Source organism: Gavialis gangeticus, unplaced genomic scaffold, assembly GCF_001723915.1.
Source record: "Gavialis gangeticus isolate Ggan-Ray unplaced genomic scaffold, GavGan_comp1, whole genome shotgun sequence".
Classification (NCBI taxonomy): domain Eukaryota; kingdom Metazoa; phylum Chordata; order Crocodylia; family Gavialidae; genus Gavialis; species Gavialis gangeticus.
The window spans coordinates 63,665,049-63,677,020 of NW_017729031.1; the positions used below are offsets into that span (position 1 = coordinate 63,665,049).

The 11,972-nt window shown below is 42.3% G+C and overlaps 1 protein-coding gene across 1 annotated transcript in view; it reads right to left on the bottom strand.

Moving 5' to 3' along the window:
* LOC109301627 (ceramide kinase-like protein) overlaps positions 1 to 11,972 on the bottom strand; it is a 97,646-nt gene that overhangs the window by 67,040 nt on the left and 18,634 nt on the right. The window lies entirely within an intron of this gene.

Genomic DNA, 11,972 nt, shown 5'->3' on the forward strand with positions numbered 1-11,972 from the left:
GGGAGGCAGGGGCAGTGAGTGGGTGGGTGGGTATGTTCATAGGCTGAGTCCCACACACACATCCCCCACCTTACACATGCACCCCTCGCACTGCCATACACGCAGACCCCCGACACCCTCTCACACACCCAAGGCACCCAGCCCACCCACATCCACACCCACATGCTATCACCACATACCCACAGACCCACAAACCTACACCCACCCCCCCCAACAACAGACAAGAGTATGACTTCATTTTAAGCTGCTGTGCAATCACCTCTAGGTACACTATACAAACGCATGTAAATCAGGACACAAATATTTTTTGTAACCAAATTAATGAATGCTGTAAATGTTCACTTTTTAGAATATAATTTCGTATTTTTCTGGTTCCAAGATGGCAAAACCTCTTGCTGAAAGGCGTACTTCCCGGGGCAAGAGGAAGAACTTCTGGTGGCAAAGGTCAGGGGTTAAGGGGCAGGACTTCAGGTCACAAGATGGCGACCATGGGCAGGGTATCTATCAAGGAGCAGGGCTACAAAAGCAGCCCTTGACAGCTTGCCAAAACTCGGTAAGCAGCCCTCCACCTGAAATAATTGCCTGCCCCTTATTTAACCCCTCTCCCTGGCCCCAGACCCCAGCTAGGCTTTTCCTGGAAGAGGTAAGTCCTTGCCTCCCTCCTCCCCCCAACCCTTCTCTGCTGGAGCAGACAGCACAGTCCAGCCCAGGGCTGGAAAGCATGCTGGGATGCTGTGACTTGAACCAGGAAGGCGTGTGAGACAGTTTCAAAAAATCAGTTGACTCATATCTGTTAAGTCTGATACTACACTCAATCAGGTTTATCTTAAAACAGTTTTAGCCATTTTGAAACTGGTTTATATGCACTGAGCCTGTGTTCTGTTACAGGTTTAAACCAGTTTCTGATCATTTAAACGGGTTTATATGTAACTTCTGTCCCTAGCCTTGGTTATGTCAGTGTTCACTTATAGACTTATTCTTGTGGGACTGTTTTAAAGATTTTTTTTGTTCAGTTCTTATAAGACCAAGACTACAAAAGAGCCCCACATATACACACTTGATCTTTCAGGGTATATTAAGAGACAGTTTATAAAAAACTGTGTGGGAGTAGTTCCAGCGATGAGTCAGAAAGAAATGTAAACATACATCGTCTATAGTTTTATATCAATTTATTCAAAACCTTGGCATGTGTTTTAAAGCCCTGGCTGCCACATATGAAATCCAGACTTCCAGCTTTAAAAAAAAACTGCCAGTAAAAGAAAACTGAGGATATTCCCTCTTCCACCAGAAAAAAGTGTGTGTGTGGGGTGGGGGGGAATACTTGGTAATTCAAATTGACAATATCAGAAAAAACGTCATTAAAGCATTGTATCTGGTAGGCTGACAAAGACTCACAAAACAGAATACAGCTGCATACCTATTAAGAAAATATTTTCCTTCCCCAAGCAACAAGGCTTACTTGAACAACAGAAGCCTAAATACTACTGTTTCATACCATAAAAGTGCCATGGCTGATGCTAGCAAGAAACTATTTTCTTTACCCAGAAAGACAGATTATTTAATAAATGTAATGACTTGACTGATATCTTTAATGCTGTACATATCAATCTCTCTAAAGCTGCACAATGTCCAATTTTGTGAAGTATACTGCTGATGATTCTACTGAAGACTCACTACTCCATAACACTATACCAGGAAATAAATTTGAAACTGGAAGAGTCTTAGTAGTTTCCTTTTATCCTGATAAATGCTGCCCATGTAATTCAAGACACGTTTAAATTAAATTAAATGCTAGCTCACAGGATGTACCAATGAATTAAGCTGAAAAAAAGAAGATAAAATGAACAGTCTATTTTTTTTCAGTTCATTAAAACAGTGATACCCTCAGCCTCAATCCTGTAAAGATTTGGCCATGTACCCTAACCTGAAGTACTGTATGATAAGAGAAACTACTTGCTGCATATAAAGCATGTGCCGATATAAGCATGTGCTTGTACCTTTGCTATATTGAGGCCTTATTCATTTAAAATAAAAACACTATTACCAACAAATCTATGTTTTCCCAGTTTCTAGCATATGCAAGAAGGCTGGGAAGGGATTCAGCTGTTCTGCAACTTTAACACTACTAAAAGTTCTGCTGTTTAGTTGTACAACAAAACTTTACACTTTGTGTACATCACAAAGGAATAGAAGTGGAGATATTGATGCTTCTAGTTCTTCTGAACTTCACCCACCCATTCCCCAGTTATTCATTCTGGATGTGCAGGTACAGAACTCCAGCCTAAATGAAATGTTAGGTTAGGACATAGTTCCAATCTTGGTTTTCCAAAAAACCTCCCTTTATGGCTAGAGAGAGACCCAGTGTAAAAAGGGAATCCTAAAGAACAGTCTGGAAAAGACTGAGAAACTATGTATTAATGTATTTATATCTTCAAACAGTTATAGAAATGACTGTGAGAAGTGGAAGGATCTATGCATATTTATTTTAAATTAAAAATAAAGCTGCACAGCCAAATACATTGCCCACAAGGGTATATTTTATAGGTTAATTTATAATCACCTTCACAGTTGTGCTCAGTACCTTGATATTCACACGCAGGACAGCACACAATTAACTCAAAACATAGACAGCTAATATCTGTGGCAGAGGAATCAATTTAGATGCTGACCCTACTATAATGAAATTCTGTAAGATTCCCACTAGCAATTGACAAAAAGGTCAAATTCTAAAAGGAAACAGCAGATACCACCACAAAACTAACAGATGTTCCTATGGGGTCATCTGCACAAAAACATAAGCATATGTGAAAGAAATCTAACACTATCATGAAATCAGTTGGTGTCTAAAGTAATAGCAGCACCTTATGGCAATATGGTAATATATGTATCAAATACTCAACACAGTATGTTGTAACAGTCTGTGCAGACTAAAACGCATAAAAAATAAAAATGAGTGCCACTATCTTCTTTAAGAGGAAAAACATGAGTTACATGATCCACCAACATTCAACTTAAGTCTAACAAAAATATCAGAATGACCATCCTTCAGGATTCAGAGAATTTTCAAATACTTTTATCTGTAAATATTTCAGTGGTGATAAAAACATTTTAAAGTAATGTGATTGATAAAATCTCAGCAGAATACGGAAAAATTCTGATCACTAATCTCATCAAATGAATGAAGCAGCAAACAAACAGGATTACTTCTGTCTAATGACCGCACTAAAAAATAAGCAAAGAAAAAATGATATATTTGTTTTTTTATATACACTGACCCTAACAAATGCAAATACACAGACTTTCTACTATTGTTTTGTACCTACAAATTATACATAAAACACTTCGATTTAAACATTTATCATGGGAATTAACTAAAGGTAAATATAATAAATAATAAAGTAAAAAGAAGGAGCTAGTGCAGGAAAAAAGGAAAGGGTATAGTAGGATAATTTGTTTGCTCTTGTGGTGCAGGAAATAGAATTAAAAAAGAAAATGCCCCAGACCAGTTGGACTCCACAGTTGCCGTATTTGCTATGTAGAGTAGATTTATTCCTGTGAAAGCAAGATGGAAAATGATAGCCAAAATTAGAAACATGGTCAAAACGACAGAGCAGAAAAACAAAAATGATAGTAAAGCAAAATCTAGGCACAGAGGAGACAATACCATATTTCTAAAAACTAAAATCTCCTAACAAGGAATGTTATAGCCATTCAGGAATGATAGGTACTGGCTAAGAAACAAATCTTGTCATATGCATCTGACTGGGCTTCCACAATAAGCAAGACAACAAGTCCAGTTCCTTCTGTGACAAGTAAAACGATCAAGAATAATATATAGCTTCAATGATGAGTCCAGAATGGAACCTATTTGTTCCACTAAGACAGCTACATCTTTGTCACTGCTAGCCCAAAAAGTAAACATTTTACCTAAGGGGTGTGATCCTCTTCTGTCCAAGAGATACAGAGCCCTCACATTGGGCTAGCACAGTGGTTCTCAACCTTTTGAAACTTACATCCCACAAACCATTTTGTCACAAAACCTTGGTCCCACCATGATAAAAACAAAACCAAATTTTTTCCAAGAAGTGTACCCCTTGGAATCTCAAGCCTGCAGGCCCCCTACCTTTCTCAGGAATACCACCTTTTTTTGGATACGTCCCACCTACATGACCTTAGCATCCCACCAGTGGGACACATCCTACTAGTTGAGAAACACTGATCGTAGCACATCCTCCGAAACTGATCCTATTCTGCCCTGTGGAGATGCATTGCTTCCCACTCCAACAATGGGAAGCCTTACATGACCCCCAACAAGTCATTTTATTCCACTCAAGATACATAGTTCACTCACTCTTTCAAGCGTTATGCACTTGCATCCCATCACGATCCAGGTCTGTCAGAGGGAAGATGACTACCTGAACCAATGTGTGCAACTGACAGCGACACTGACTTCTAGAGAGGAGCAAGTGGTAGTGGAGGAAGAGACAACCCATCTTTTCTCCAGTGTTCTGGTGGTACAGGCACTTGCCCAGGAAGTGAGAAACCTAGGTTCTTGGTCCCACCCAGTGAGAGGAGAATATTAATCTGTATCTCCTACTCCCCAGGAAAGTGTCCTAACTACCAGGCTTATAACTAAGCAGGGCCCAAAGTAGTCTCAATCCTTCCTGCTGAAGTTAACCCATTAGGGGAAAGGAACATAAGAGTCATGGGACCAGGAGAGCATGCAAGGAGGATCCAACTCTACAGCCCCATAAAGGACAACTCTCTCTTAGGAAGGGGGGTGCCCTGGCTTCCAGGACATGCTCCCATTGCTTTTTTACTTTTATCCAAAGCCTACTGCTTCAAAATGCATAAGCAGCACTGGGAACAAGGAACAGAACCAGTCCCTGCCTAGGATAATGCCCTCAGTGTATTTTTCTCTAAAATGAACATAATATTTACCTACTCAAAAGGATGCTACAGTGTTTAATTAATTGACTTTAAAGATCTTTTAGACTGAGAAGACATTACAGAACACAAAGGAGTACACTAGCAATGCTTTATGATTCTCATTCTGGCAATGAACAGAGAACACTCACTGGGTCCAGAGACAAGAGAGAGCAAAGCACAGATCTGGCATGAGTGACACAGAAAAGGTGTTGTTCTACTGCATGTTCCCTATATCATTCCATTACCCTTTCCTGGGAGTGAAATTAGAAAATATGAAGAACTGCTTGGCAGTCTTACCCCTTAAGCTTACATATTTACTTGCATACCATACTCACTCTTTTTCCAAAAAAATTAGCTATCTAAAATTGGGGTGGATGTTTTAAATGAAGAAGTTGGTTTCCATATTGGAATGGTGGCCTGTGGATGCTGGAATAGCTGCTGCTGCAGGCTGGCTTAATGCTGGGTTTCTGGCCATATGTAGAAGCAGAGTCCAAGGTGTATGTCTTAGTTGAGGGTGTGAGTTGGTATGCAAGAAAATGGAGTAATCAGAAGACCTGCATGAAGCGGCTACTATTCACTTCAGATTCAGGCAATACGGGGGACAGTGATTCAATTTGGTGATTCGAATCACTGTCCCAATTCGATTCAGCCAAATCCGAATCAGCCAGGCCAGGCCCATCCCCTGCCCCTCCCCATCCTGGCAATGGCTGCCCTGCCCGCCCCAGCTCCCAGCACTTGGGGGAAAAAAAGCCCCAGTTCAGCAGGTGCTGCCAGGTGGGGGGTGATCCCCACAGCCCCACACTGCATGGGGGGCTCTGCATGAGTCCCCGAACCGCCCCTTCCCACTCCCCAGCCCTCCCATGGGTGCTCTGCATGGGCCAGCTCTGGCCCGTTAAGAAAAAAAAACCCTGAAGAAACCCTGGGACTCACTGCTCCTGCTGGTGGGGGGTGATCCCTGCTGCCCCACAACACATGGGGGTTCTGCACTAGCCCCCCAAAGTCCCAAGGCTGCACCACTCCTGGTGAGTCCTGGGACTTTTCTTGGCTTTTTTTCTCTTAAAGGTCTGGAGCCCTGGCAGGCGGGGCACCCGTGGGAGCAAGGGGCTTGTGCAGAGCCCCCCATGCAGTGTGGGGCAGTGGGGCTCCCCCCCCCCCCACCCAGCAGCACCTGATGAGCACTGGGCCTTTTTTTAAGTAGCAGGAGCTGAGGCAGACAGGTGCAGTCATGAGGGGACTGGGGGCACGGGCAGGGGTCGGTGGGGGCTGGAGGAGTGGGCAGGGGTCAGGCGGGGTACCCTCATGGTCCCCTCCCCCTCCACCAGCCCTGAGCCCCCGTCCCTAGTATTTACCAGCTCAGAGGCTGCAGCTCCCTGCTGCAATCACCAGGGACTGTCCGAATCATTGCTGAAGATTAGGAGAGCTTTGAATCGATTCAGACCTCTTAATTGGTCCCCTGATTCGATTCAGAGATTCAGCCACTGAATTGGGCCAAACCAAATCACTACCCAAAGCTTCGCACAGCCCTAGTAATTAGGATTCCTATCTCAAGTTAGTTATTTGCTGACTATCATCATAACTTATACCAAATCAATATTATACAAGGAAATTTTCTTCTCTCACACAGTGGTTCAGAGGCACTAGAAAACAGGGGGCAGTGGTATACTGCATGGGCAAGCGAGGTTTTGCCCTGCAATACAGGAACACAGTACCTCTATGAACTTGACCCTGGCCACATTAGCTCTCCCAAGCAGACTCCAGGACTCAAATTCCTTATTTATTCCACAAAGGACAACACACTCTCCATTCCATCAGAAAAAATTAGGTGAAAACTAAGACAAGTTCCAGAAATAATCACTGCATAGAACATAACGTTCTGACCAGAGCCATCCCTAGGGGTGTGTGGGACCTGGGGAGGGGGAGAGGGAGGGGTCGCAAGTGGCCGGAGCTGGGAGCATGCAGTGGCAGCAGAGCCGGCGGTGCTTGGCAGCAGCGGATCCTGTACAGGACTGTCCACAGGGTCCAGGGCAGTCGTCCTGATTCGCACCCCCCTAGGGATGGCCCTGGTTCTGACCACAGAAGAGGGCACCTAGATTTTGATTCTTGCTGTTGCAAAGTGGAGAAAATCAGAAAAAGAGGATTATGTTAGAAACTTATCTATTTTTGAAGTGGGGGGGGTGTCTGGGGGTGTTTGAAGATTATATATTTGAAGATTTCAGCCACAGCAGCATAATAAATTCATAGGACTGATCAAATACAAGTAAAACTCTCATGAAAAGCAAGTACAACAATGACTTGTACTACAACACTAGTGTTTGTCCATTCAAACTGGATTTTTCCCACAATCACCAATGTCCTTGAGTCTCTATCAGTCCAGAAAGTACCACAGTTCAAAGAAGTACTGAAGGGGTGAAACTATCATTGATTACAGTAGGGGTAGCACTTCTTCAAACAGCTTTGAAATGTTGACAAACACTCATGTCCCAAATACATACAATACAAAGCAATCTTACCAAACAATCAGTCTCATCACTTGTTCTGATCAGGAATGAATGCGAGTAACACCTGTAAACACACTGTGGAATTCTTTGCCTTTAAATGCATAAAAACACTTCCCAAGAAAATGCATAAGATCATTGCTTCAAAACATATTGCTGAAAAAGCATACTTAAAACTCTAGTACTTACAGATATTTATGAAGCGTAATGATTTAGGGAAAAAAATTAACACCACACACAAAAACATATTTTATCTAAAATTTTAATTAAAAAAAAAACCAGAAAGGTTTGTTCTTTAACCTAAATCCAGCAGAAATATTTCTACTTATTAAAAAGTCCTAGCTAATAAGGATTCCTTTAAGTGGCTCAAGTGACAAACACTAAAGCCCTACTGTATGAAATCCAAATAGCACTTAGATCCCAATCCTGAACACAAATGTAACTTAAAGTACCTAACTAGTCCCAACAGACTAACTTAAATACATGTAGAAAGCAGGGTAGAGATGCACTTTATAAACTAAATGAATCAGAGATGCACAAGTGTTCAAGAGCTGACTTTCTGCCTGACTAACAGGACTAACTACCTCTCTTTAAAATACATGTGATTGGAGGAACATAGTTTGTTTTCTTTTTGCATTTTTTTTCCTCCTTCCTAAATGCAAATCATGAAGAGGCATGCAAAACATAGGCAAGCACAAAGAAGCACTCAGCATGCATTGATTCTATTCAACATGTGCAGAGAGATTTGTGAACTCATGCCTTTTATATGAAGTCCAGGAAAGTAAAAACGTTAGTCAGCCAACATTTTGGCGCAACCAACCAGGTAAGAAAGATCTCAAATTTCTTTAGAAAAAATAAAAAGTTATGCCTAAATATGGCAGAAGATAAATGAAAAAACTGAAGATATTCAGGACATTCTATCATCTTACATAAATAGCTTTTAAAACAACAACAGCAGCAGCTCATGAGTACAAGGGAGATGCAGATAGATATTAAACAATTCTGTACTAGTTACAATATTACCTATATTAACATTATTAAATTCTGTTCAATTAAGTTTTGTTTATCTCAAGAAAGTGTCAAAATTCCAGAGAACTTATCATAAATGTTCCTTTTACATGCATGTTAAAATAACCAGATAATTTAAAAAAGGAAAATTAAACCATGCAGTACATTATGTACTATAAAACATAACTGGTATTCCTCATTTTTCCATCCATTGCTCAAAAACATTTTCTTTGTATTTGGCCAGTCCAAAATCTGCTTATTTAAACATCAAAGAAAATATGTTCACTATACATCAGCAGCCAAATCAGAAGCTTCTACTTTGATCAACTAATAAATTCAATAATTCACATTTCGTAAGAGGCCGTTCCTGTTTCCATTATTCCTGATGGACTGACAGATGTCTTACTTTAGCTATTCCAAACTGACTATTGGTATCTATTTCACCTGCATCTGCTCCTAAATAGCTTTGGCAGAAGGCCACTATTCACTCAGAATAAATTCTAAGTCCTTTATTACTAACTCTTTTGTTGTTTTGATATTTCACTGCTTTTATTCTCATGCTTGTAAAAACATTCTACTTTTTCAAAATTATTTTTAACAAATATATCCATTACAATGTATGCATTATGTACATAAGCAACATGAGGGGGCCTTTGCTTTCTTACTAAAACATAAGTTCAGTATCAAATTACTTGCCTCCAAGCAGCTCCAGGTATCTTAGTTTCACTTAACCTTAAATTAGCTGACCATGTGCAGTGGCTTATGCAAAACAGGAAGCTACTTTACTCTGGAGGTGTAGCACCTCCATGGCCAACCCATGCTAGCAGTTAGCATTTTGATGCCGAAACGAGCACTGTTACATATTCCTAGGTCAAGTGGTATTCAATACCAAAAATATTTAATATTCTAAAATGTCTTTAATTTTCAAAAGCCCCCTCCTTTACAGATACCAGAACTCCCTCAAGCCAGTGCTAATCTCTTTCCGTTTTCTAGTAAACAAGCGCCTGCATTTCAAAATCAATACTAAACTAAAGATTAATTCAGATAACTTCTGGCCGTCTTAAGAAAGAAGCCAAGACTAAAGCACATGAGGAACTAAATCCTCTTTCAGCCACAAAGAATTTACCCAGAACAAGGAAAAGAATAGGGGGAACAGAATAGGAAAGCATGCACTACCTTTTTTCCATTGCTGTTAATCCTATATGTTTCATGGGCATTACATTTCTCTTTAAACATTTTTAATATCAACTGGAAGGATTAAATGACCTTTTCCAAACATTTTTCCTTAAAAGTTAACAGATTTTTTTCCCACCAAAATCTATCGTTTTCTATTGTTTTGGGTGTTATAACACAGGTATAATATGCTAATCTATTTCAGGTAGTTTCATTTCTTTTCTATCAAGTGATGTCCAGGGCAAGTAGGTAAACCATCTCAGGTTGCAATCAGATCCCCAGAAGAAAAAAAAATCTTTCTTTCCTCACTGACTATTTTTCATGATGCACCAATAATCACATGGACAGAAGCTAGAGAAAGCTTGCAGGTAGCCTATCATTCTGGTTAGCTGTTTGCTCTGAGCCAAGTTCCCTCAATGTTATCTTAGGCAGCGTACACACGTTCAAATGATCCAGGAGAATTTACCTCAGTTTGTTTTCCTGATAAAAAATCTTACCTGGAGAACCCCTAAATACAGAGCTACTGAGCAACCAGGGGGGTTCCTGTACACACATCTCAGCTCTCAGACTACCTGACGGCAGCAACATGCAGGACAACCCTGACTGGCCGTCTCAGAATTTCTCAGACGAAGTATCTCTTTGAAGCACAATGAGGGGATTGTAGAGGGTCTCCCTACTTGGCTGGAACAGTAGATTCCAGCTCAAGTGACGCAGTGTGGAGGGCTGGAAGCAACGCATTCTGGAATGCTAGAGGGCTGTGCCACAGCTTCTCTCAGAAGATATGTGTCTAGAAGTTTGCTCTCCCAGGAGCCATTTAACCATGGCTGTTCCCAGGTTGTCTCCTGAAACAGCCAATTTTGCTCTGGGAGAAAAATCCTAAATGTCTATAGACTTGTGGTGTCTACTAGGAAAACAGCAACTCTCCCAGGAGAAACTGAACATCTGTATGTCGCCTTAGAAGAGGGTCCAGAATTCTCTTGCTATATTACTGAAAACAACAAACCATAGAGTGATTGGTCTCTTTCAGACCAAGTCCATCCATCCTTTGTCATATGAACTGCTCTCTAATAGGAATAGAGCAGGAGCGTGCAAAATATGGCCTGCAGGTCATATGTGGCCCACCAATTGATCCTATCTAGCCTGGGGACCTTGAGGAGGGAGGGCTACACCCCATGCTGCTCTGCTCCACCACAGCTGGGGCAAAGCCAGGCATTGTGAGATTCTTCTGCTCTCCCCGCACCACGTTCATTCCCTCACCACCCCCGCCCAGCTTTCTGTTAACGCCACAGCTGCACAACCCTGGCACTGTAGCCACCAGCAGCCAGGCCCACATGGGACGGGACACAATTCAGCGCACTGAGCAGCCACTCCACCCACCCACCTGCTGCCTGGTGCTGTTAGGAAGTGAATCCATGCCAGCTGTGGTGAGAGCTCAGCCTGGGGCAGCCATCCCCAACTTTCTGGGTGCAGTGTGGCAGCAGCAGCTCATTACAGCGGGCAGCCAGGACAGCTACTCAGTGTACTGCATCGCACCCTGTTCCCATGCAGGCCCTGCCGCCGGTGACCACCAACAGAAAACTGGATGGGAGCGGGGGAGAAAATAGATGCTGGAAGGGAGAGAGGGAAGACTGAGGAGTCTGCACACTGTGCAGCCCAGCCCCAGTTGCAGCAGACCAGAGCAGTGTGGGGTGCAGCCCTGGCTCCTCAGACTTGTGGCAGAGGCCAATGGGATGGACAGAATCAATTGACATCTCCCTGGCCCCTCCTCACCCCTCCCCCCTGGCTCTCAACAGCTTATCAAAACTCCTTAAGTGGCCCTCCAGGCCAAATAATTGCCCACCCCTCGAACAGAGGGATTCCAATCTCTATAAACTGTAAAACTATAGCTGAAATGGGAAGAGCAGAGGCAGCTGGGAGCTTGTGAAAGATCCTAAGAGAGAGAGTATTCACACACACACACAAGCACGTGCATAAAACAGCAAACAGGAGCTTCCAGAATTTCCAAGGGGAATGGCAATAGGGACCACCAGGAGGGGGAAATAAGGTGTAGCTGAAACAAGTTTACCAATTAATCCCTCTAATACAAGGGCATTGGCATGTCCCACAAAGACAGGCTCTTGGGCCAACTGGTTCCATACATGGAAGGACACAGCTGGGTTTCATGATAAAGCAGGGAAAGGGATAAAGTTGCCTGCTTTGAGAATTTCTCAGAGGGGAACACCAAGAAGAAATTTGAGCACATTACTATTTGTAAGGGAAGCCCAAGGTGAGCAGAAATAACAGTACTTGGGCAGGAATGGAACACATTTGGAAAATTACTTTCTGTTTCAGGAAAATAAGACAGAAGTGCTTGCCCCTGGAATGAGA